General features: G+C 42.9%; 1 protein-coding gene across 2 annotated transcripts in view; it reads left to right on the forward strand.

Annotated features, from left to right (window-relative positions):
- Window positions 1-23897, forward strand: part of PDE8A (phosphodiesterase 8A) — a 197406-nt gene that overhangs the window by 74821 nt on the left and 98688 nt on the right. The gene's annotated exons all lie outside the window — the stretch shown is intronic.

Consider the following 23897-nt stretch of genomic DNA (forward strand, 5'->3'; position numbering starts at 1 on the left):
AGGGAAATGAAATTCAGAAGAGGGGGTGATTAAGTACCCAGAGATGATAGGAGGCCTGAAAGAATGGAGGAAAAGGGGTAGTATGAGAAATTAGTCATATGCTTTTGAAAATTCACTTATATTAGCAAATCCCTGCAATAGCCTTACATTGCTATTTAGAATTGATCAGAAGTGAGAGGTTACAGTTTTACAAAAAACAAGTTAAAATACACATAATTTAGTACTGTGTAAAATACTAATGTCTCTTTTCCTAGATGCGTAAAATTAAAGTAGCTTACATGTGTGATAGTGTCAAAAGTGGATCAAACTCTTTGAACTGATCATATCTTAGATATAATAGCAATTTCATGAATCTAGGATGGTCAGAGGTATACACAGAGCAAAGGAATTGCTTGCAAAATCTTTTTATTTGGGGCAATTTTTAGAGGTTACTGATTCATGTGCTAGATGACAGTAGAACAGTAGGTCATTAACAGTCAGCTGTAAATTTCGCTATTATTCTTTTTAATACAGAGAAGGTAAACACCACAAAGGTTGTACTTTCATCTTCTAATCATAATAAAAAGCTTGTTTGGTTTTAGTGTCAAAATTGTAAAATCTCACTTCTTCTGAAGAAGCCCTAAATTCCCAGCCTGACCAAGTTAAGCCTGGTTTAATAGTTAAAATCAATATGTTTTAAAAGAAACTTTGCTCATTTTCTGTCATGGTCTAGGACATTGCTGAATGAAATCCAGCTAGATCATGCAAAAGACTTCAGTCCTGCACACAAGTCTTCAGGAAATTTGTGCAAATATTCAGAGTTATAAGAAACCACTTCTCACATTGTAAGCTAAAGTCACATATGGTTTCTATAGATTTCCCTCCAGTTATGTAATTGTGTGCAAGTGACTGAAGAGAAGCAACACTATAGTACTAGATTTAAAGATTCAAATGGCCAGCCCAGCAACTAGGCAACAATGTAATGTTTGTTGACTCAGTAAAGCTGAGTACAGGAACCAACTCAAGTTTCTCATCCTGTAGAAACACTTGTGTTCAGAGGGAGGAAAGGGTACCACCTGCTAGAAAAAGGACATTATGAGAGGGTAAAAAATGGCAGCTTGTTGGAATGGAGGCCCTAGTCAGAACACATTTAGGTTAGCCTTTCCTGGAATGGACATGGATAGGGGGACACAAATTGCTCCAAATGCCAGTGATTGTACACACATCTCAGCACCTCTAAATAAATAAATACAGTTTTAAAAAAATTAACCAAGATCAGTTATTTCAAAATATAGACATTATGTTCAATAATCCACTCGATCCAACCAGACCTTGTCTTCTGAGCTTTGCACTACTGAGAGACGTGCCTTCTCCTTTAGAGCTCACTAGAAAACCAAAGTAAGCAGGTCAGACAAAAAATTGCCATTATTTGCCAAACTAGAGAGGCTCAAATTTTCAAAAGTGTCTGCCAATTTTGGAAGTCCAACCTAAGTCCAACCTAAGCGTGTTTTTCAAAGGTGCTGAGCACCCACTTTGACTTCTTTTGGAGTCAGGGGCACTCAGCACTTCCGAAAGTCAGGCTCCAGACCTTCCAAAAATAAAGGCACCCCAAACAGTGGACCCCTTTGAAAACTGGTATCCATACTTTTTCTTGTATCAGCCATCAGGCCATTGTTACAAGTAAAACTCAAATTAATTGGATACAAGTTAAGTAGACAGATTGCTTAGCCCATTGCTTCTCACTCAAGACTGTTTCTTAGTTTAGAAATATTCTAGTGTACATGAGGGCAGAAATATATATCTGTAATTTATCTGTAAATTTCCGTTCTAGAACTACTCGTGTACTTTGAACTAATTGCCTTCCTTATGATCCTTCTCTCTGCTAGCAAGTTGCTTGAGAATGCGTGTGTTTTTTGGACTCCATTTAATAAAGTGGGGGGAACTCTCAACTCTCAGATTTTGAGACTGAGAGGTGATGTCATCTGTTGGAATGAGGAGGTCGTAACCCAAAGAGCCGAAATGGCTGCTGTCTGAGAATTCAAAACAAAGAAATAGACTTCTTTTTTAAAAATATATCTTTACTCATTGCCTCCAGTTTTCTACCCTAGATCTCAGGTCTAAGAATTATGCTTTTAGAACATTAGCCAGGGCTATGGCTTCTCCTCATTAACTTAATATTTTTCTATTCTACTCTGAAGGGTCTTGACAGTTGCAATGAGTCATCAGGAACTGGGCAGCACCACTGCAGGATTCTAATATTCACTGTTGGGGCTGGTCAAGAGAAAAACCCCAGCACACTGTACAGCAGGGATTGGCAAACTTTGGCACGCAGCCCATCTGACAACTCCTGCTTTGTACAATGGAGTTCTTTTAGGAGGGTCAACAAGCAGGTGGACAAGGGGGATCCAGTGGATATAGTGTATTTAGATTTTCAGAAATCCTTTGACAAGGTCCTTCACCAAAGGCTCTTAAGCAAAGTAAGCAGTCATGGGATAAGAGGGAAGGTTCTTTCATGGATTGGTAACTGGTTAAAATATAGGAAACAAAGGGAGGGAATAAATGGTCAGTTTTCAGAATGGAGAGAGGTAAATAGTTGTGTCCTCAGGGGTCTGTACTGGGACCAGTCCTATTCAACATATTCATTAATGATCTGGAAAAAGGGGTAAACAGTGAGGTGGCAAAATTTGCAGATGATACAAAACTACTCAAGATAGTTAAGTCCCAGGGAGACTGCAAAGAGCTACAAAAGGCTCTCTCAAAACTGGGTGACTGGGCAACAAAATGGCAGATGAAATTCAGTGTTGATAAATGCAAAGTAATGCACGTTGGAAAACACAGTCCCAACTATACATGTGAAATGATGGGGTCTAAATTAGCTGTTACTACCCAAGAAAGAGATCTTGGCGTCATTGTGGATAGTTCTCTGAAAACATCTACTCAATGTGTAGCAGCAGTCAAAAAAGTTAAGAGAATGTTGGGAATCATTAAGAAAGGGATAGATAATAAGAAAATATCATGTTTCCTCTGTATAAATCCATGGTATGCCCACATCTTGAATACTGCGTTCAGATGTGGTCACCCCATCTCAAAAAAGATTGTTGGAATTGAAAAAGGTTCAGAAAAGGGCAACAAAAATGATTAGGGGCATGTAGTGTCTCCCATATGAGGAGAGATTAATAAGATTGGGACTTTTCAGCTTGGAAAAAAGACAACTAAGGGGGGATATGATAGAGGTCTATAAAATCATGACTGGTTTGGAGAAAGTAAATAAGGAAGTGTTATTTACTCCTTCTCATAACACAAGAACTAGGGGGTCACCAAATGAAATTAATAGGCAGCAGGTTTAAAACAAACAAAAGGAAGTATTTTTTTCACACAATGCACAGTCAACCTGTGGAACTCTTTGCCAGAGGATGTTATGAAGGCCAAGACTATAACAGGATTCAAAAAAGAACTAGATAAATTCATGGAGGATAGGTCCATCGATGGCTATTAGCCAGGATGGGTGATGATGGTGTCCCTATTTCCCAGAAGCTGGGAATGGGCGACATGGGATGGATCACTTGATGATTACCTGTTCTGTTCATTCCCTCTGGGGCACCTGGCATTGGCCACTTTGTTGGAAGACAGGATACTGGCATTGGCCACCTGTTGGAAGACAGGATACTGGGCTAGATGGACCTTTGGTCTTACCCAGTATGGCCGTTCTTGTGTTCTTGAGCTGATGGGAAGGACTCTCTGATAGATTTTAAAATAGAACTAAACATATTTCAGAAATGTTAACCAAAGTGTGCCATAAGATATTGCTGTTCTTATGACAGGCAGAGAATTCTATCTCTAGATACCAGGCCTTATTCGCCTCTCGTTTGACTGATGTCAATAGAATTCCTTCTTTGGGTTTTTTAATGTATAAGTTTCAATTAGGATTTTCATCATCAGAGAACAAGAAAAGGATTTCAGTCAATTGAAACACAGAAATCAAACATCCTTTCTCCAATTACATTTTAATGCTTGGACGCACTAAGGTCCAGATATTGAAAGGTATTTAGGTGCCTAAAATGCAGGTGGAGACCTAATAGGATTTTCAAAAGTGCCTATCTGGTATATAGGCACCGCCCATGGGATTTAGGTGCTTAGGCACTTTTAAAAATGTCTTTCTACGCTTAAATGCCTTTAAAAGTCTGGCCCTATATATGTTCAGTTAGGTCATTCCAGTTATATGGCTTAGATGTTATTCACTTTTGAATCAGCCCTAAATTCACCTAAGCCTTGAATCTAATGTCATGTCTGTACTGCAGCTGGGAGCAAGCCTCCCAGCCCGTGTATACACATGGTAGCTCTGATCAAGCTAGTGTGCTAAAAATAGCAGTGTGGATGGTACAGACTAGCTGCCTGAATACAAGCCCACCCAACCCCTGGTGCCCATGCTCTGGCAGCTGGCCTGCCCTTGCTGAGGTCCCCACTGCTATTTTTTTAGCATGCTAATGTGTGTGTGTCTACACAGGCTGGGAGCACGCTCCCAGCTGCAGTATAGACATATCCTAAGCTAACATCAGTACAAATTCTGAGTAAACAACAAAGACAATTCAGGCGTTGGTAGGACAAAAACAGTTCTTTCTCTTAAGTGTTATGTTTTACTGAGTCATCTTCTGTATTGTCATACATGGTACATAGGAATTTCAACTATGATTTTTTTTTTTGCAATAGTTTGTGGTGTTTTTAATAACTGTAACAATCACTTATTATTTCTTATACGCTATCAAGGATATTAATCATTAAATAACTCCACTTCATCCACAAAGGGGATTGGTAGGATTGTATACAATTGGTGCTTGTACAGAATATATAGCCACAGTCACTGCAAATTTAAGATGTCAAGAGGTACAGGTAGTTCAATGGCTGGAGAACAAGCTTCTGAAAAACAGTAAGAGGAGTCTCTTCACCAAGTTTAGATGCTAGTTAATAGTGGTAAGAGCTTGGGATTTGTTGTGGCCAGGTTAAAATCATTCTTCTCATTATAAAAGAGCTCCAGCTGCTGGGTTTTTGTTGTGTGTCTGGAAGGAATTTTCATGGCTTCAGAGGTTCCAAGCACTTCACCGTCAAATTGAGTATAGCAGCCTTTACCATCTGTTTTGTCATGTCACTTTTTCACTCCAAATATCAGGGAGGATTTCCAGTTCATCACTGCCTGTGAATCATAGAATCATAGAATATCAGGGTTGGAAGGGACCTTAGGAGGTCATCTAGTCCAACCCCCTGCTCAAAGCAGGACCGATCCCCAGCTAAATCATCCCAGCCAGGGCTTTGTCAAGCCTGACCTTAAAAACTTCTAGGGAAGGAGATTCCACCACCTCCCTAGGTAACGCATTCCAGTGTTTCACCACCCTCCTAGTGAAAAAGTTTTTCCTAATATCCAACCTAAATCTCTCCCACTGCAACTTGAGACCATTACTCCTTGTTCTGTCATCTGGTACCTCTGAGAACAGTCTAGAGCCATCCTCTTTGGAACCCCCCTTTCAGGTAGTTGAAAGCAGCTATGAAATCCCCCCTCATTCTTCTCTTCTGAAGACTAAACATCCCCAGTTCCCTCAGCCTCTCCTCATAAGTCATGTGTTCCAGTCCCCTAATCATTTTTGTTGGCCTCCTCTGGACTCTTTCCAATTTTTCCACATCGTTCTGGTAGTGTGGGGCCCAAAACTGGACACAGTATTCCAGATGAGGCCTCACCAATGCCAAATATAGGGGAATGATCACGACCCTCGATCCGCTGGCAATGCCCCTACTTATACATCCCAAAATGCCATTGGCCTTCTTGGCAACAAGGGCACACTGTTGACTCATATCTAACTTCTCGTCCACTGTAACCCCTAGGTCCTTTTCTGCAGAACTGCTGCCTAGCCATTCAGTCCCTAGTCTGTAGCGGTGCATTGGATTCTTCCGTCCTAAGTGCAGGACTCTGCACTTGTCCTTGTTGAACCTCATCGGATTTCTTTTGGCCCAATCCTCCAATTTGTCTAGGTCCTTCTGTATCCTATCCCTACCTGCCACCGTATCTACCACTCCTTCCAGTTTAGTGTCATCTGCAAACTTGCTGAGGGTGCAATCCACACCATCCTCCAGATCATTTATGAAGATATTGAACAAAACCGGCCCCAGGACCGACCCCTGGGGCACTCCACTTGATACCGGCTGCCAAGTAGACATGGAGCCATTGATCACTACCCGTTGAGCCCGATAATCTAGCCAGCTTTCTATCCACCTTATAGTCCATTCATCCAGCCCATACTTCTTTAACTTGCTGACAAGAATACTGTGGGAGACCGTGTCAAAAGCTTTGCTAAAGTCAAGGAACAAGTCCACTGCTTTCCCCTCATCCACAGAGCCAGTTATCTCGTCATAGAAGGCAATTAGATTAGTCAGGCATGACTTGCCCTTGGTGAATCCAGGCTGACTGTTCCTGATCACTTTCCTCTCCTCTAAGTGCTTCAGAATTGATTCCTTGAGGACATGCTCCATGATTTTTCCAGGGACTGAGGTGAGGCTGACTGGCCTGTAGTTCCCAGGACCCTCCTCCTTACCTTTTTTAAAGATGGGCACTACATTAGCCTTTTTCCAGTCATCTGGGACCTCCCCTGATCGCCCTGAGTTTTCAAAGATAATGGCCAATGGCTCTGCAATCACATCCGCCAACTCCTTTAGCACTCTCGGATGCAACGCATCCGGCCCCATGGACTTGTGCACGTCCAGCTTTTCTAAATAGTCCCGAACCACTTCTTTCTCCACAGGGGGCTGGTCACCTCCTCCCCATGCTGTGCTGCCCAGTGCAGTAGTCTGGGAGCTGACCTTGTTCGTGAAGACAGAGGCAAAAAAAGCATTGAGTACATTAGCTTTTTCCACATCCTCTGTCACTATGTTGCCTCCCTCATTCAGTAAGGGGTCCACACTTTCCTTGACTTTCTTCTTGTTGCTAACATACCTGAAGAAACCCTTCTTGTTACTCTTAACATCTCTTGCTAGCTGCAACGCCAGGTTTGATTTGGCCTTCCTGATTTCACTCCTGCAAGTCCGAGCAATATTTTTATACTCATCCCTGGTCATTTGTCCAATCTTCCACTTCTTGTAAGCTTCTTTTTTTGTATTTAAGAGCAGCAGGGATGTCACAGTTAAGCCAAGCTGGTCGCCTGCCATATTTACTATTCTTTCTACACATCGGGATGGTTTGTCCCTGTAACCTCAATAAGGATTCTTTAAAATACAGCCAGCTCTCCTGGACTCCGTTCCCCCTCATGTTATTCTCCCAGGGGATCTTGCCCATCAGTTCCCTGAGGGAGTCAAAGTCTGCTTTTCTGAAGTCCAGGGTCTGTATTCTGCTGCTCTCCTTTCTTCCTTGTGTTAGGATCCTGAACTCGACCATTTCATGGTCACTGCCTCCCAGGTTCCCATCCACTTTTGCTTCTCCTACTAATTCTTCCCGGTTTGTGAGCAGCAGGTCAAGCAGCAGGTCTGCCCCTAGTTGGTTCTTCCAGCACTTGCACCAGGAAATTGTCCCCTACATTTTCCAAACACTTCCTGGATTGCCTTTGCACCGCTGTATTGCTTTCCCAGCAGATATCAGGGTGATTGAAGTCTCCCATGAGAACCAGGGCCTGCGATCTAGTAACTTCTGCGAGTTGCCGGAAGAAAGCCTCGTCCACCTCATCCCCCTGGTCTGGTGGTCTATAGTAGACTCCCACCACAACATCACCCTTGTTGCTCACACTTCTAAACTTAATCCAGAGACTCTCAGGTTTTTCTGCAGTTTCATACTTGAGCTCTGAGCAGTCATACTGCTCTCTTACATACAGTGCAACTCCCCCACCTTTTCTGCCCTGCCTGTCCTTCCTGAACAGTTTATATCCATCCATGACAGTACTCCAGTCATGTGAGTTATCCCACCAAGTCTCTGTTATTCCAATCACATCATAATTCCTTGACTGTGCCAGGACTTCCAGTTCTCCCTGCTTGTTTCCCAGGCTTCGTGCATTTGTATATAGGCACTTGAGGTAACCTGCTGATCGCCCCTCTTTCTCAGTATGAGGCAGGAGCCCTCCCCTCTCACGCGCTCCTGCTTGTGTCTCCTCCCGGTATCCCACTTCCCCACTTACCTCAGGGCTTTGGTCTCCTTCCCCCGGTGAACCTAGTTTAAAGCCCTCCTCACTAGGTTAGCCAGCCTGCTTGCGAAGATGCTCTTCCCCCTCTTCGTTAGGTGGAGCTCGTCTCTGCCTAGCACTCCTGTATGTCACTCAAAGTCCATATCCAGCTACTGGCTGGTTTTCTCAAGCTTTTCCTCTTTTACCTTTTCTACCTTCAGCCGTGTCAGGCTGTGGGTGGGTGTGTGTGGGTGGGTGTGTGTGTTTGGGGTTTTGTTTGTTTGTTTTTGAAGCAGTAATCTGCTGTCACATAATACAGGTTGGATTCAGTGATTCATGAAGCCTTAATTTACCCTCCGTGGTTTTACAATGAGCCCTGAGCAAGGGTATTGTGGTGGTGTGTTGTCCCTGGAGCAGAGTAGGAAGCAGATGGTGATGCAGAGTCACTAATGTTTTGAATGGAGACATGTTCCATATGGCCGTCTTTGACACACCTCTGAATACAAAGTTCATAATAAACTGCACTCGAGCTGTGGTGATGACTGATGCCTTCTGCATTTCCCCAAGGAAGGACTTTTGTGCACACCTTTCCCTCATTCCCTCTGCTATCCTTGATCCTAAGAGTCTCTTATTGCCTGAGGCATATCTGACTCTTGTTGGAGATGGCAGTGGCTAAATCCAACACTGAGGGTCTCATTGCATTTGCATCATACAGCTCCGGAGCACCTTTAGGCCCAGATCTTGGGGATTGTTTGCTTTCAGAATGGCTTCTGCAATAGCAGATCTGGTCAGAACATTTCCATCCAAATGAAATTTCAATGAATATAAGAAAAATAATTATGAACAATCTCCTGAAACCTTTTTCAAAGTCAAGTAATGATCAAGAGGTGGTGGTGGTGATGGTAGCTGTGACATTCTGCACCACAGAAGTATGTAGAAGTGTTCCGAGTCTTCCTAGATGTTCAGGAAAGATATGTAACTGTAAATGTTAAAGGTTTGTTGTCTGTTGCCCAAGTAGCTCCTTTCACTTGTTCCATACACAAACATCATAACTACCTTCTTCTCCTATCTCTGTCTGTCTTACTAATGTCATCCTTCAGAATTCATTTGGCTGCTAATTTATCTTGGCTTCTCATGAACATGAAGGTAGACTGGCTTCTGCTCAACCCTGAAAATCAGGTTAAAGAAAGTGATCCCTTTCCTGTTCATGAAGAAGCCCCTAGTTTAATAGGATGTTAATGTAGAACTAATGAAGTTGATAAAAAAGTCCTGTTAATCTCAGATTTCTTCCATGGAAGGTGTTTCTGGGAGTGAATGAGCTCAAGGCTCTAAGGTTAATTAACCCTACATTGAGGTTTTTTGAGGGTGGGGTGGTCACCCTACCTAAGAAAACTTCCTATTCTGCATAAACATGCTTTCTGAATTCCGCTTTATTTAATTAATCATCTTGTATATTTTTGATCCTTTGGCTTTTTGACACAGCAGTTGGAGGATCTTAAGAATAGAACTATGCAAAATTTTCATGCAAATAACTTTTTAACTGAAAAATGCAGATTTGGGTTGACTGAAACAGTTTGCGACTTTGGTCAAATAATAATTTTTTTAAATTGCTAATGTTGAAATTGTTTGCTTGGGCATTACTGAAATGAAACATTTACACTTAATTTCAGAAAGAGGTTTTTGTTTAGAAATTTTCTTAAATGTTGTTTTTTTTAAAAAATAAATAAATAAAAACCCTCAAATGAATTGTCGGTTTTTCCCCTGATTATATTGGTTGGGCCACTAAACCGAAAAACTTATTATTTGTACAGTTCTCCTTAGGAGGTGCAGAGCTAGTTTTTAAATCACTAGTCAGGGAGACTCGATTTAATCATGGTTTTCCACATAAAAGTACATTCTTGTTGGTTGTTATAACCTTAATACATGTTCTTCTCAACTCAGAGATAGATGTAGGTTTCATTTTTAGAAGGTACACACTATATATTTTTAAACAGTGATTTATTTTGAAAACTTTTCAGATTAGTTTTACAGCCATATCAGAAAATGAATGATTGGTTATTTCATTTACCAAAGGTAATTGAAGCAAATACTTATGAAGTCATTGGGAGGTGAACTATCTCCAATTCAACAGGTTAATAATTAGTATTTGGAGGATTTTCTTGCCATGCTGTATTAGGAGGAGAACATCACCAGACAGACATTTAAATTGTTTTATTTAATTAAAACAACAACGTTAAGTATTTTGGATTTTTTTCTTCAACGGCAAACATATAATATTTTAACAAAACAAGCATATGTCCTTCGCTTCTTACATTTATCTCCAGACTTCTTCTCCTTGTCCAGATCTGTTCCGCCCCCAACAATCTCCTATTCATTAAACTTTTTGAAACTTTGAACTTTTAGAGAGAGGTAAGGTATTGACTCTGTGTACACAAATTTGCAGAGGGACAATAGAGTTGAGGTCTGTTGTTTCTCACCTCTATATAATTGTTTATTTAAAACATTTTTGCTGTTAACAAGCATGTTACCTCTGGAGACACAAATCCACAGTTTGAGAACTGCAAAACTAAGCATCTCTGATGGTATCTTCTAGACTGAGCACTGAGTCCCATTGGGTAGATAGAAAGATTGACCTAAATAATCTATACAGAAGCCCCTGGAACGCTATAAAACTGGGTCCCTAATCCATGAACTATTGCAACTTATTTACAAAACTTTTTTTAAACATTACATGAATATATTGTCTCATACTATAGAATTAGAATTTATAATCCCTATTCCATGATGAGATATCTTTGAGCTATAAAGTATCTTAATTAAAACTATCTTTAGATAGGTTTTTTCCTCAAAAAGCATTTTATCAAAAAAATCCAATTTAAATTAAAAAAATCAATTTTTTTTAAATCATTGATTTTTATCTACCCTGAAGCCGGTGCTAGGCATAAACCAACTAAGCAATTGCTTAGGTCCCCAAGCAGCTCAAGGGGGGCTCCCTATTCGCTTTTTATTATCAGCACTTGCCTATTTTAGATGGGGAGAGGGCAAATATTCCTGCTTAGGGCCTCCAATGGGCTAACACCGGCTCTGGAGGTGCATCTAGCTTTGTTTCTTTTGACCCTGGTAGGTTGAGCTACTGTATCTCCAAAGAAGCTGTTTAAATGGCTGGCTGAATACCTTTCTCAGTGTTTCTCTATTGGTGCAGGACTGCAGCTTCAAAGTCATACTAATGCACACACTATCGGTGTAACATACAGTGGTATGCTGGCATCTGTTGCCAGCCTCAGACCTTTTTTTTTCATTCAGGAGATTAGCAGGGTAATAATATGGGGTTCCTAACACATCTTTACAAAGGGCTGCTACTTGTAATATAAGTTTGAAGTGTGAATCAACTTTTGTCTAAATGGTGTTTGAAAACTTCTTTCCGGGTTGAGTGTGCCCCAGCTCTCCTTCAAACTAGATAATTAATTTTTGTCTCGGTTGACTTTATACTCATTTATTGGTTTGTGATATTTTTATTCCTCATAGATTTCAAAACAAAAAGGTTGTCGCTTAGTTACCTCTTCAGTGTGGTAGTCTCTCACCATTTTGCTACTCTGTAATCTGATTGTCGCATTTGTTACTTTTACTCACTAGTCTTTTATACAGACACTCTTGGAATATTTTACTCTCCAGGAGTGGGGAATATGAGTACTGTTTCTTTAAAAATATAGTAGGAAGGCAGGTAAGAGAGGGGCTGTGGAAAGTTTTAAATAGAAGCTGTACAGTGAAGCAGAGCAATGGGTTGCCATAGGTTTAGGGATAATGGTATTATTCTGATAAAATCCCTTGCTCAGTGTGAAAGTCGTTTTCTGTGGTTCTTTGCCATTGTCCTGCAACATGGTGTCAGAAGTCAACTCCTTTGAACCAGTATAAAGAGGAGGAAAAGCAAATGCCAAACACCAGTCCTCTGCAAGACATTTAGTTTGGGAAGCCCAAGACTGACATGAGTGGAAGGAGCTTTACCAGATTTTGAATCAATTTTGGAGCAATGATGCTTACTCCAGAGAGCAGCAAAATACAGGTCAGCTTATTTGTTCATGTGGTGAGGAATGAGGCTGAAAAGATTTATAAATCATTTGTCTTAAGGGAAGAGAAGACATCCTCCATGTGTGTGGCTCCTAGCTCTACCTGTTTTGCACTGCACCCACAGCATAAAGGCAGAAGGAAAGCTGCTTTAACAGGGAATTTCCTTGCATGGGGAAATCCCCAGATGTATATGGTCAGTATAGATGATCGTGTGACATCCATTCCCACCTCTGGCTTCCTGTGGAAGTAATGTGCCAGAGGTGGGGGGAGAGATATAGCCAGAGCATGCTACATTGTGGTAATCTTGGGCCAATGCTCAGGGTAGTGCAAGTTAGAGCAGCCCTATGGTTGCACTGGCCAAACTGACTCCCCATTGCTTCTTGATCGAAGGGGTGGAAAGTTGGGAACTGTTCCCTCTTTCAGGCCTGCCAAGCAGATATGAGCCTGTCTGGGGCTCTAACCCACAGTCTCTAACTTAACTGGCGCAGCAATATTCTTGTCACTGGGTGCAGCTAGTGGATTATGGCAAGTTCCACTCCACCCTGCCAGTACTATACTGACAACTTTTAGCCACAAGACCTTCTAGCATTGTTCGGGAAATCAATATAGGTTTCCCAGAAGCATGTTGCTTGAGAACACTTATTTTGTATTAGTAAAATGATCACAGCAGCTCACGTTATCCATCTTTCCTAGCTGTCTCATTTCCCCTGCCACTCTGAATGTTGTCTTCTTGAGACCCACCCTTTTTGTGTGGAAAAATTCTGCCTCTTTATCTTTTTTTTTTTTTAAATTCCTAGTCAGAGGGGTTGGGGAACTCAGGTAATTAATTTGATTAATGGAAGGTGCTGTCTTTAGATCATTGCTTTAGATCCAGCTCAGTTTAGGAGCACATTATCGCCTGATTGGTATAGCATATGTGCAATAAATCAGACCAGTTCCTATAAGGCAGGTCATCCACCATCAGCATTAGCTCTGTTGAGTCTCTGCATAGAGGTCCATGGTTGACTGTCTGGGAACTGAGCAACCCTCTCATCTCTAGAGGTGGCCCCTATGGGGCTGGGTTGTGGCACATTGCCAGAGCAGTGCTGGGAAGCGTGCACTGCCAACACTCATACTGTACTGGCTGTGTGGATCGATAGAAAATGTCAGTCTCTCTTCTGTCAAACTGGAAATGTAAATGAGTACTTAATTTCCTTTAAATGAACAGAATATATCCATGTCTGAACATTAGATTCTGATGGAACGTTATCTATGCACATTTATGATGTCTGTGTATTATTTGTAGTATACATAATCTATATATGATCTAGTTTTTCCCCCTTGACTCTACATTTGTACATCAAAAAAAAAAACAACCCCAAAACTGAAAAGGCTGCAGGAGCTGATAACTCTCTCTGGGAAGAAAGAAATCTGAATGGATTCCAAGAACAAGAGACCCTCCACCCAAAAAATGGATGAGAGGGAAGAGGTGGGCATGACCAACCCCTCTTCTCCTCATCACCCCTCCAGCAGCAATGTCAACATTTCACTCCTCCCCGTTTCGAATGAGATTTTAATGAATCAAAGCTATAGAGAAGAATTGAGCCAGAGCCAAGGCCAGGCTCTGGCTTGAATCCACTAGCTAAAAATGAGCAAAGCTTTTGAGTCTGACTGGAATCTCTCTTAAAAAAACAAACAAACAAAAATCCTTCCCAAAATTCTTTTTATTTTTTTTTAACCATCCCTTTCTTTATTTCCAGTTTTTCTAGGCTTTCTTTCTCTCCTTTTCGTTCTGATCCTTTTTTTCTTTTAGATGTTTTCAATCAGTTGTGGAAAGTGTTCCTTTTTGTGGTGTTTTCCTTGAGACAATCAGGGGCAATGTTCTTGTGGCAGTGCCAGGTCTAATACCACAGGAAGAACTGTGTCCGCTGGAAATACCACAGAAAGTACAGAACCCGCAGTATTTTCTAAAAACACAAAATGGTTTTGAAAGCAAGTCGAATACTGCAAGGTCAGCTTAAATTAATATTTTGCTTTGTTTTGTCTGTTTGTTTGTTTGTTTTTGATGGGTGCTGGGGAATCTCAGTTACATTTTAACCAGATATTGCTTTTGTACCTTTTTATTTACAAACACTTCTGTATGTTAGTGGAAATGTAGTTTGTGCATCATCTCATACTCCTTTAGTGACATATAGTTCAACCAATAACTGACAGGAGTCAATCGAACTTGAGCTTTTGTTGACACTGTGACTTCTCATTTTCGCAACTTATACATTCCAAAGGCATCTTATATCTATGTCTCTGGTCCTGCGTGTGAGGTAGTTGTACTAAAACAAATAGGGCTGCTCACATATGTAAGTGTTTGCAGGATCAGGGCCATCAAATATAATCAAGTATGCCAAGATCAGACTGGTTACAATAATCTTGAATGTTTTTCAGTGGGGTAATGAAGATGTACAGTAAATAAGAGAGCACTTATTCCAAATATGTATATAGTGTGGCTGTTTTTTTAACTTTCCTGGCCACTGTGATCAGAGTTCAGGAAAGACTGATTTTATACTTTTACCAATCCAGAGTATTTTGTTTTTGCTAAGACTATCAAAAAGCCATAAACAAGCCTATTGAGAACTAGAAACAGATTTCACCCCATAAAAATCTTCTTTTTAAATCACAAATAGAATAGATTGGAAGGCAAGTGGTAGAGTAATCAAGCTTTGGAAACACTCTTATGTTTAAGGACCAATTTTCTTTTTGCCCAATGATGATAGCCAGCTAAAGATGTTATTAAGTAAATGATTTCCCAGTGACAATGAGTTAACAATGGCTGTTACACAAAGGATAACAGATGTCCCCTGGAGTGGATACACTCATGGGCCTGGGCTGACGTTGTAAACCATGAGTGTGGCTAAAGTGGTTTGTGAACAGCATCAGAACTGCCGGCATGAGTTCTCTCCGTGGCCAGTGCTTGTTATTGGTGAGACAGGGTACGCAACTGAACTCTCAGACATCTAGCTTTGAATGCTCAACTTTAAAATTAACTTGAACCATTTAATTTTCACTGTAAATTTTACTACCTTTGCTGATGCCAACAACATGTTATTACTGGATTATATTTGATAGAGAGGTTTGAATTCTGCTCTTGTTAAGTGGTCAAATACTGTCATATCCACGGACATGGCATTAGATCTATCCTTTGTATTACAGCTTGGGAGAAATCTTTAAAGAAACAGGACCTCACTTTAGAATATGTATGACCCTCCCACGCCCTTCCACTGAAAAACACACTCACGAAGGGGACATTTTTACAATTTACTGCATGCTGTTTCTAAGGCATCATTCCCTTAGGGGAGAGGTTTGTAGCCATATTGAAAGGATAGAGGCCAAAATAACAATTGCATAGATGTCCCAAGACTCAGGGAAATCTGGATCCATCCTCCCTGTAGTTGGGACATCTGTGCAGAGAACTAATCCCCCTGCTCCTCTCCTTAAATTTGACAGGATGGCTCTCTTGGGCTGGGCTCCGATTGGCTCTCTGGAATTTGCTGGTGGATCGCTAGCCCTCCCCAGGGACATCAGTTATGGACTGGAAGTCATTGCTGCTCTTTCTGTCAATGGCCTCTGATGGGAACTGCACCCAGAATAGTGCAGATTTCCCAGGGAGCAGTGACACGTTAGGTGGCTGTTCCCTGGCTTTGACGGTCTAGCCCATCAGTCCCGCTCAGACCCCACAGGAGCCCACCGTGCTATGTTCTCACAAAGGACCCTCTGCAGGCATGGGGACTGTGCTCACTAGCTATATCTGGCCAGTATTTGTACTCATTTGATCCTGTGCTCCTTGGCGGAAGGGATGATTAGTCTCTTTAATATTTTATTAAAACCCCATTTAGCTGTCATGTATTTTCTCCACATTTTCATTCCCATAATCACTGATTAGCAAGACGCGTGTACAAGCAGCTTCTTCCTTTCTAATTAGCTTATTCCTAATGCCAGTTGATTCACTGTCATAATCCAGTTTTATGTGACCTCACAGTCTGCTCTCTCTCTCTTTTGCCCAGCTGCTACATTGTGACCACTCCAGACAAAAAACATGAATAATGCTGTTCGCAAAACTGCATTTATTATAGATATCAAGTTGACCTCATGTCTGCAATAAGTAACCCCCTCCCCTCCTCCTTCCCAAGGCACAGAAAATAAGATATTCTCCACTCCACCTTGCCTACCCTACCCCTCAGAGAGTCTGAGAAAACAGGCCCTGCAACTTGCCCTGACGGTCAACGAAACAGGTTCTGCTGGACAAATTAAACAGAATGGCAGAGGTTTTCAGAATCCATATGCTAGGGAGCAGAGACAGTCTGAATGTGTGAAAATAGGCCATGCATTTCTGATGCAGCTTTCTTCAGATACCCAGGGTTTATAGATAATTATTGCTGTTTATGATTTTCTAAATAAATCCCATAAACAGTGAGGCAAAGTTAGCTAAGTGAAATCAGGTTAGCACGTGGCAATTTGTGAAAGTGCTAGGCAGTGAAAAAAGACCCAGTGTGCTAAGTCACAGCTTAGTCTGACTTCATAGTGGTTATTTACCACTGTGACACCACAAGTACTTTGTGCCACCAGAGCAAAGCTCCCTTTGTCTCAGTGACTTGAATTGAGGGCCCCCAGAACAAATGTGATCTAGATTTGGAGAAAACTGGAAAGCTGTAGCATTCAGCCAGACTGGAATTTCATGTTTAACCTAAACAGAGAGAGTTCTCAATCTAGATTCATTTTCTATTATTAACCTCAAATCTTTTAGGATTTTAGTGTAGTCCACAGCATCCAAGATACAAGGTGAAAATGTTGTTGCTTGTGTTTAATTCTTCCATAACAGATCCCAGCATTCATATCTTTCAAGGAGGAAAAAACACAACCCATTGCTTTGGTAGGTTGCAGAAAATATTTTTTATTGAAAATTTAGTTATAATGATAGGAGCAATGTTTCGTTCACATTATCCTGTGTTCATTCCTGTTAAAGAAAAAGACTGAAGAGTCAATTGAAGAGCTATGAAACATTTCTGTGATTGTGGAGCCTGGGGACTGTACAAATATCAATAATAATGTATAGGCTGTTAAAAATGATTTATAATGTATTAAAAGTTTTGAGGTAGAGATGTAAGCTTTACACCAGTTTGGGTATATACGCGAAATGGTATTGTTTGTTATTCCCAGAGGCAGAGATGTTGTTTTGCTCTCAGGCAGAGGGATTATAAATAGAGGGCCAAATCATGTTGAAAGGAACAGAAAGTGGGGGCAGTTGTGTAGCTATCGTGTCAGTGGCAGTCTGCTGCAGATCAGACAGGGGGAATCCCCGGTGATCTCTGTCTGGCTTTGCAAACAGTCAGACCCCACCTGTGCACGTCTAACCTCTGCCCTGCCCTGTGGAACTTCTCTTGTCTCATCTGAACTCCCCTGCTTGCAGGCATTCCCTCTGCAATATGGGGGGTGGGGGCATGGGGACATGCACGGAGCAGGAGTCAGGACTGCTCCTAAGTTGTGGTAATGTAATGTACCATGCTAAATAATGGAAGTCTTATAAGTCTCTGTGGAAGGATAACTAAAATGCATTCTAAGTCACAACAGGCTTTGAAGGGAGCATGCCGTGAAGGCCAGCTCTTCCTGATTCTTGAAGCTGACTACAGCCTCCTCAATATGCGCTGGTGAGCTCCACAGCCATCAGGGATTGGGGGCAAAGGTGACTATCGATGTTACAGAATAACTTTAAGGACCACCCTCGTGGGTAGTCAGAAACTCTTGGCAGTCCTGTGAGCGGAAAGCCTGCAGGCTACTCAGCTGGACCACTACTAGCTACTGGTCCAGCGTGGACTTTCATCCATCCTTCTGTCCAGCTCTCATCTGCCCCAGGTGGGTGCTGACTGCAGTAGGGCAGAGAGGGAGTATGGGAACAAAAGGGAGCAAAGAGTGGAAATGAAGAACTATGAGGAATGAATAAGTGAGGCAGAGAGCCTCAGGGGGAGATAAGAAGGTGAGAGCAAGGGAGGGAAGATGAAAGGAGGAAGAAGATTGAAGCACAAGACAGGAAAAGGGAGAAAAGGTCAGAGGCAGTGAGGAAAAGAGGAAACTTAAGTATAGACCACAATGAGAGGGAGGAGTAATCATTCTGATTTCACTCCTTGGATCTGCTAAAAAAGTCTTCTCTGACCCCCATCAAAACAGCTCCCAATGATCTGCTCCCAATGAACCGAGGACAAAAATGAGCACAAGATATCTGCCTTCTCACTTTGACTATTCCACTCCCTCTGTCTCAGTATGTGCAGGGGTGTGAGGGCTGCCGAGGCAGTCAGCATTCCATGGCCGCATACTTCCTTTTTCTTTCTTAAAGAACCAACCTCTCACATCGTGACAGTGCTTTAGGATTTCTCGTGTGTCAGTTTCCTGTGTTCTACAATTTAAAAATGGTCAAATCCTTTGGATTAAAGCTTAGGTTGTTTGTTTTTTCATAAAATGGAAATGATAGGTGTGGCTTAGGTTGCTGAAAAATAATCCGGGGGACAATATATGTGTCAAATATATAGTCTGTAGAGTATTTCGCTCAGTAAACAAGCACATACATACAAAAGGCCACTCTCATCCCCGCTGTGACCCCCTTGAGTGCACTGGAGTTAGGTGTGAATTGGATCCAAAGAACTTGTTTTTCAAATATTGAAACTGGTTTCCATGGCTTTAAAAGATTTTGCAAGAGGTTTTAGAGTCCGTAGGCATTAGAAAGTTCCCAACCTCCCTGTATGCTTATGTCAGGTTCCTCCCATTTGTCTTTTGGCCTTGGGAAAGGTTCTGGCAGCATGGACTTTGCTGGGATTGCTATTGGCTCTTCTCCTTACCCTGGCTGGCTCTGGAGAATTCCCCCTCCTCCCCCCATATTTCAACACACTGGTTTCCCATTGTCAGTGGGGTTGCAGGACCATGGCTCTGACTGACAACCTTTCATCATTAACTTTTCAAAGCTACATGCCTCTGTAGCCCCACAGCACATGCCTCTGTCTCCCATGGGCTTGTCTTGACCTCAGAATACACGGTTGTTCTTATTTCTGATACCTTATTAGCTCTGCTGCCTCCAGGGAAAGGACTCCACGTGCACGTCTTGAAAATGTGACCCTTCGAACACCAAACCTTCATGTTAGTTAGTTAGTTAAAGAGGTGTAACTACCACTACGCTCAGTGCCTGGGCACTTGAGTGCCTTTTGCCAATTAAAACTACCACTGTGTTTAACAAAAAAGTCTTTCAAAATAAAATCCAATAACAAACTGCCCCTTGCTTCCTGCTCATTAAAAATAATCTAATAGTCCATTAAAAGCTTGGCTAAACAATAACATAATCTATGTAAAACTGCGACGTGGCGCTCTGTCCATACTTTGCCAGAGACTATTAATTGGGTGTCTGTTTCTGACCAGTGAGGAAGTAGGAGAGTCCTGTATGGCGTTATCTGTATGGCCTGCTGTTTGTATCACACAATCAGGTTTTCTTTAGATTCTAGAGACTTCAGTGTTTAACTTATGCTGCAGTAAAGGAAATTTCATCCTCCACTGTAAATTAGTTTCCAGCACTAAACTAGGAACACACTTTCTGTAGGGACACAGTATTTGGACTGTATGCTGCTGACCTTGGGAACAGTTCCTTGTTTTAAATACTACTAATAATAATTAATAATGCAAGAGGGTAAAGATAACCAGCTTTGAGTCAACTTGATTAAAGTGAATAGAGATACGGAGTTATTCAGACCCAAGAAAGGGTGAAAAAGCAGCACAAACTGTACTTAAGCCTCTGAGTCATCTCTCCTCTGCTGGCAAGGAATCTTTAACCCTTTAGCAGAATTAGCAGAAAATCAGTTTTCAGGTGGGACAAAATCAAGAGGAAGGTAAGCCCTTTGGGTCTGTCTAGGTGGATTGGGTGGGGAGGGAAGCATTTAAAGGGCTAAGAGGGAGAGTTCCGCTGTGGTAGATTGGATGCTGAGTGAAACTTCTCCAAAGCTAGAGTGGGAGAAAAGAAGCAATGGGTCTGGGGGACCTTGTTTTTAATGGCTTGGGGTCAGAGTGCTGCTAGAACTAGAGGAGTTTAAAGCAACACAAACTATACACACATAAGAGTGCAATGGCCTACATGAGAGACATTAGTGGATTTGGAGAATCAAAAGAGAGAATATTAATTTTTATTATTATTTGTGTTGCAGTAGCACTTGGGGGCCCCTACCAACATCAGAGCCCCGTTGTGTTAGGTGTTGCACATACACATAGGCCTGGTCTACACTACGAGTTTAGGTCGAATTTAGCAGCATTCTCTCGATTTAACCCCGCACCCGTCCACAAGACAAAGCCCTTTTTTTCGACTTAAAGGACTCTTAAAATCGATGTCTTTACTCCACCACTGACGAGGGGATTAGCGCTGAAATCGGCCTTGCCGGGTCGAATTTGGGGTACTGTGGACGCAATTCGACGGTATTGGCCTCCGGGAGCTATCCCAGAGTGTTCAGTTGTGACCGTTCTGGACAGCACTCTCAACTCAGATGCACTGGCCAGGTACACAGGAAAAGGCCCGCAAACTTTTGAATCTCATTTCCTGTTTGGCCAGCGTGGCAAGCTCACCTGCACAGGTCACCGTGCAGAGCTCATCATCACAGGAGACCATGCAGTCCCAGAATTGCTGAAGAGCTCCAGCATGGACCGAACGGGAGGTATGGGATCTGATCGCTGTATGGGGAGACGAATCCGTGCTGGCAGAACTCCGTTCGAAAAGATGAAATGCCAAAATATTTGAAAAAATCTCCAATGGCATGAAGGACAGAGGCTATAACAGGGACCCGCAGCAGTGCCGCATGAAAATGAAGGAGCTCAGGCAAGCCTACCAAAAAACCAGAGAGGCAAACAGCTGCTCCGGTTCAGAGCCCCAGACATGCCGCTTCTATGATGAGCTACATGTCATTCTAGGGGGTGCAGCCACCACTACCCCAACCCTGTGCTTTGACTCCGTCCAAGGAGTGGGAGGCAACACGGAAGCGGGTTTTGGGGGCAAGGAAGATGATGATAGCTCACAGCAAGGAAGTGGAGAAACTGGTTTCCCCAACAGCCAGGATCTGTTTATCACCCTGGACCTGGACCCAGTACCCCCCGAACACACCCAAGGTGGGCTCCCGGACCCTGAAGGCGGAGAAGGGACCTCTGGTGAGTGTACCTTTGTAAATCTTATACATGGTTTAAAAGCAAGCATGTTTAATGATTAATTTGCCCTGGCATTTGCGGCCAGTACAGCTACTGGAAAAGTCTGTTAACGTGTCTGGGGATGGAGCGGAAATCCTCCAGGGACATCTCCATAAAGCTCTCCTGGATGTACTCCCAAAGCCTTTGCAAAAGGTTTCTGGGGAGGGCAGCCTTATTCTGTCCTCCATGATAGGACGCTTTTTACCACGCCAGGCCAGGAGCATGTAGTCGGGAAGCATTGCAGAACAAAGCATTGCAGCATATGGTCCCGGTGTTTGCTGGCATTCAAACAACATCCGTTCTTTATCTCTCTGTGTTACCCTCAGGAGAGTGATATCATTCATGGTCCCCTGGTTGAAATAGGGTGGTTTTAATAAGCAGACATTCAGAGGTGTCCGTTCCTGCTGGGCTGTTTGCCTGCGGCTGAACAGAAATCTTCCCCGCTGTTAGCCACGCGGGGCGGGGGGAGGGGAAGGGGTGAAGCCATCATCTCAGAGAATTGTGTGTGTGTGCGTGGGGGGGAGTATTTGGGTTTCTACTGCACGTGAACCCAGAAACTGCAGCCCCTCCTTTTAAATTGCCAACCCATTTTTAATGGCCAACCCAACGGCTACTTTGTATGGGAAATGATGGCGCTGCTGTTTGAAACCATTCCCACATGTTATGAAGGTTAAAGAAGCCAAAAGACTGGTTTACCATGGCTGCCTGCAAGCCGAATTCTGCTGCCTGGCCCTGCATGAGTGATCTCTCACACCAAACCAGCATACCCTCAATAAGAGGCAAAATGCGACCTTGTAATGAAAGCACGTGTGCTATGTAATGTTAACAGCAAGGTTTACCGTGAAAGAGTGTACCCATTGTTCTATAAAATGTGTCTTTTTAACTACCACTCTCCCTTTCTTTTCCCTCCACCAGCTGCATATGTTTCTCCTTCCCAGAGCAAAGGAGATTAGAAGGCGAAAAAAATGCACTCGTGATGAAATGTTCTCTGACCTCATGCCGTCCTCCCACACTGACAGAGCACAGTAAAATACGTGGAGGCAGACAATCTCAGAGTGCAGGAAAACACAATATGATCGTGAGGAGAGGTGGCGGGCTGAAGATGGAAGGTGGCGTCAGCTTGCTGAAAGAAGGCAGGAGTCAGTGCTCGGGCTGCTGGAGGATCAAACTCATATGCTCCACTGTAAGGTTGAGCTGCAGGAAAGGCAGCAGGAGCACAGACCGCCACTACAGCCCCTGTGTAACCAACCACTCTCCTCCCCAAGTTCCATAGCCTCCTCACTCAGACGCCCAAGAACACGGTGTGGGGGCCTCTGGCCACCCAGCCACTCCACTCCAGAGCAACAGAAGGCTGGCATTCAATAAGTTTTAAAGTTTTAAAGTGCTGTCTGGCCTTGTCCTTCCCTCCTCCACCACCCCACCCGGTGCTTTCCTCCTCCACTACCCCTACCGGGTTACCTTGGCAGTTATCCCCCTATTTGTGTGATGAATAAATAAAGAATGCATGAATGTGAAGCAACAATGACTTTATTGCCTCTGCAAGCAGTGATTGAAGGGAGGAGGGGAGGGTGCTTAGCTAACAGGAAAGTAGAGTGAAACTGGCAGGGAGGGGAGTTTCCATCAAGGAGAAACAAACAGAACTTTCACACTATAGCCTGGCCATTCCTGAAACTGGTTTTCAAAGCTTCTCTGATGCACACCATGCCCTCCTGTGCTCTTCTAACCACCCTGGTGTCTGGTTGCACGTAATCAGCGGCCAGGTGATTTGCCTCAACCTCCCACCCCACCATAAACGTCTTTCCCTTACTCTCACAGATATTGTGGAGTGCACAGCAAGCAGTAATAACAATGGGAATATTGGTTTCACTGAGGTCTAACCGAATCAGTAAACTGCGCCAGCGCGCTTTTAAACGCCCAAATGCACATTCTATCACCATTCTGCACTTGCTCAGCGTATAGTTGAGCAGCTCCTGTCTACTGTCCAGGGTTCCTGGGTACGGCTTCATGAGCCATGGCATTAAGGGGTAGGCTGGGTCCCCAAGGATAACTATAGGCATTTCAACATCCCCAACAGGTTATTTTCTGGTCTGGAAAATAAGTCCCTTGCTGCAGCTGTTCAAACAGACCAGAGATCCTGAAGATGCAAGGGTCATGTATCTTTCCCGGCCATCCCACGTTGATGTTGGTGAAACGTCCCTTGTGATCCACCAGTGCTTGCAGCACCATTGAAAAGTACCCCTTGCGGTTTATGTACTTGCTGCCTTGGTGCTCCAGTGCCAAGATAGGGATATGGGTTCCGTCTATCGCTCCACCACAGTTAGGGAATCCCATTGCAGCAAAGCCATCCACTATGACCTGCACATTTCCCAGAGTCACTACCCTTGATATCAGCAGCTCAGTGATCGCGTTGGCTACTTGGATCACAGCAGCCCCCAAAGTAGATTTGCCCACTCCAAATAGATTCCCAACTGACCGGTAGCTGTCTGGCATTGCAAG

The sequence above is a fragment of the Chelonia mydas genome, chromosome 10 (assembly GCF_015237465.2).
Source record: "Chelonia mydas isolate rCheMyd1 chromosome 10, rCheMyd1.pri.v2, whole genome shotgun sequence".
Classification (NCBI taxonomy): domain Eukaryota; kingdom Metazoa; phylum Chordata; order Testudines; family Cheloniidae; genus Chelonia; species Chelonia mydas.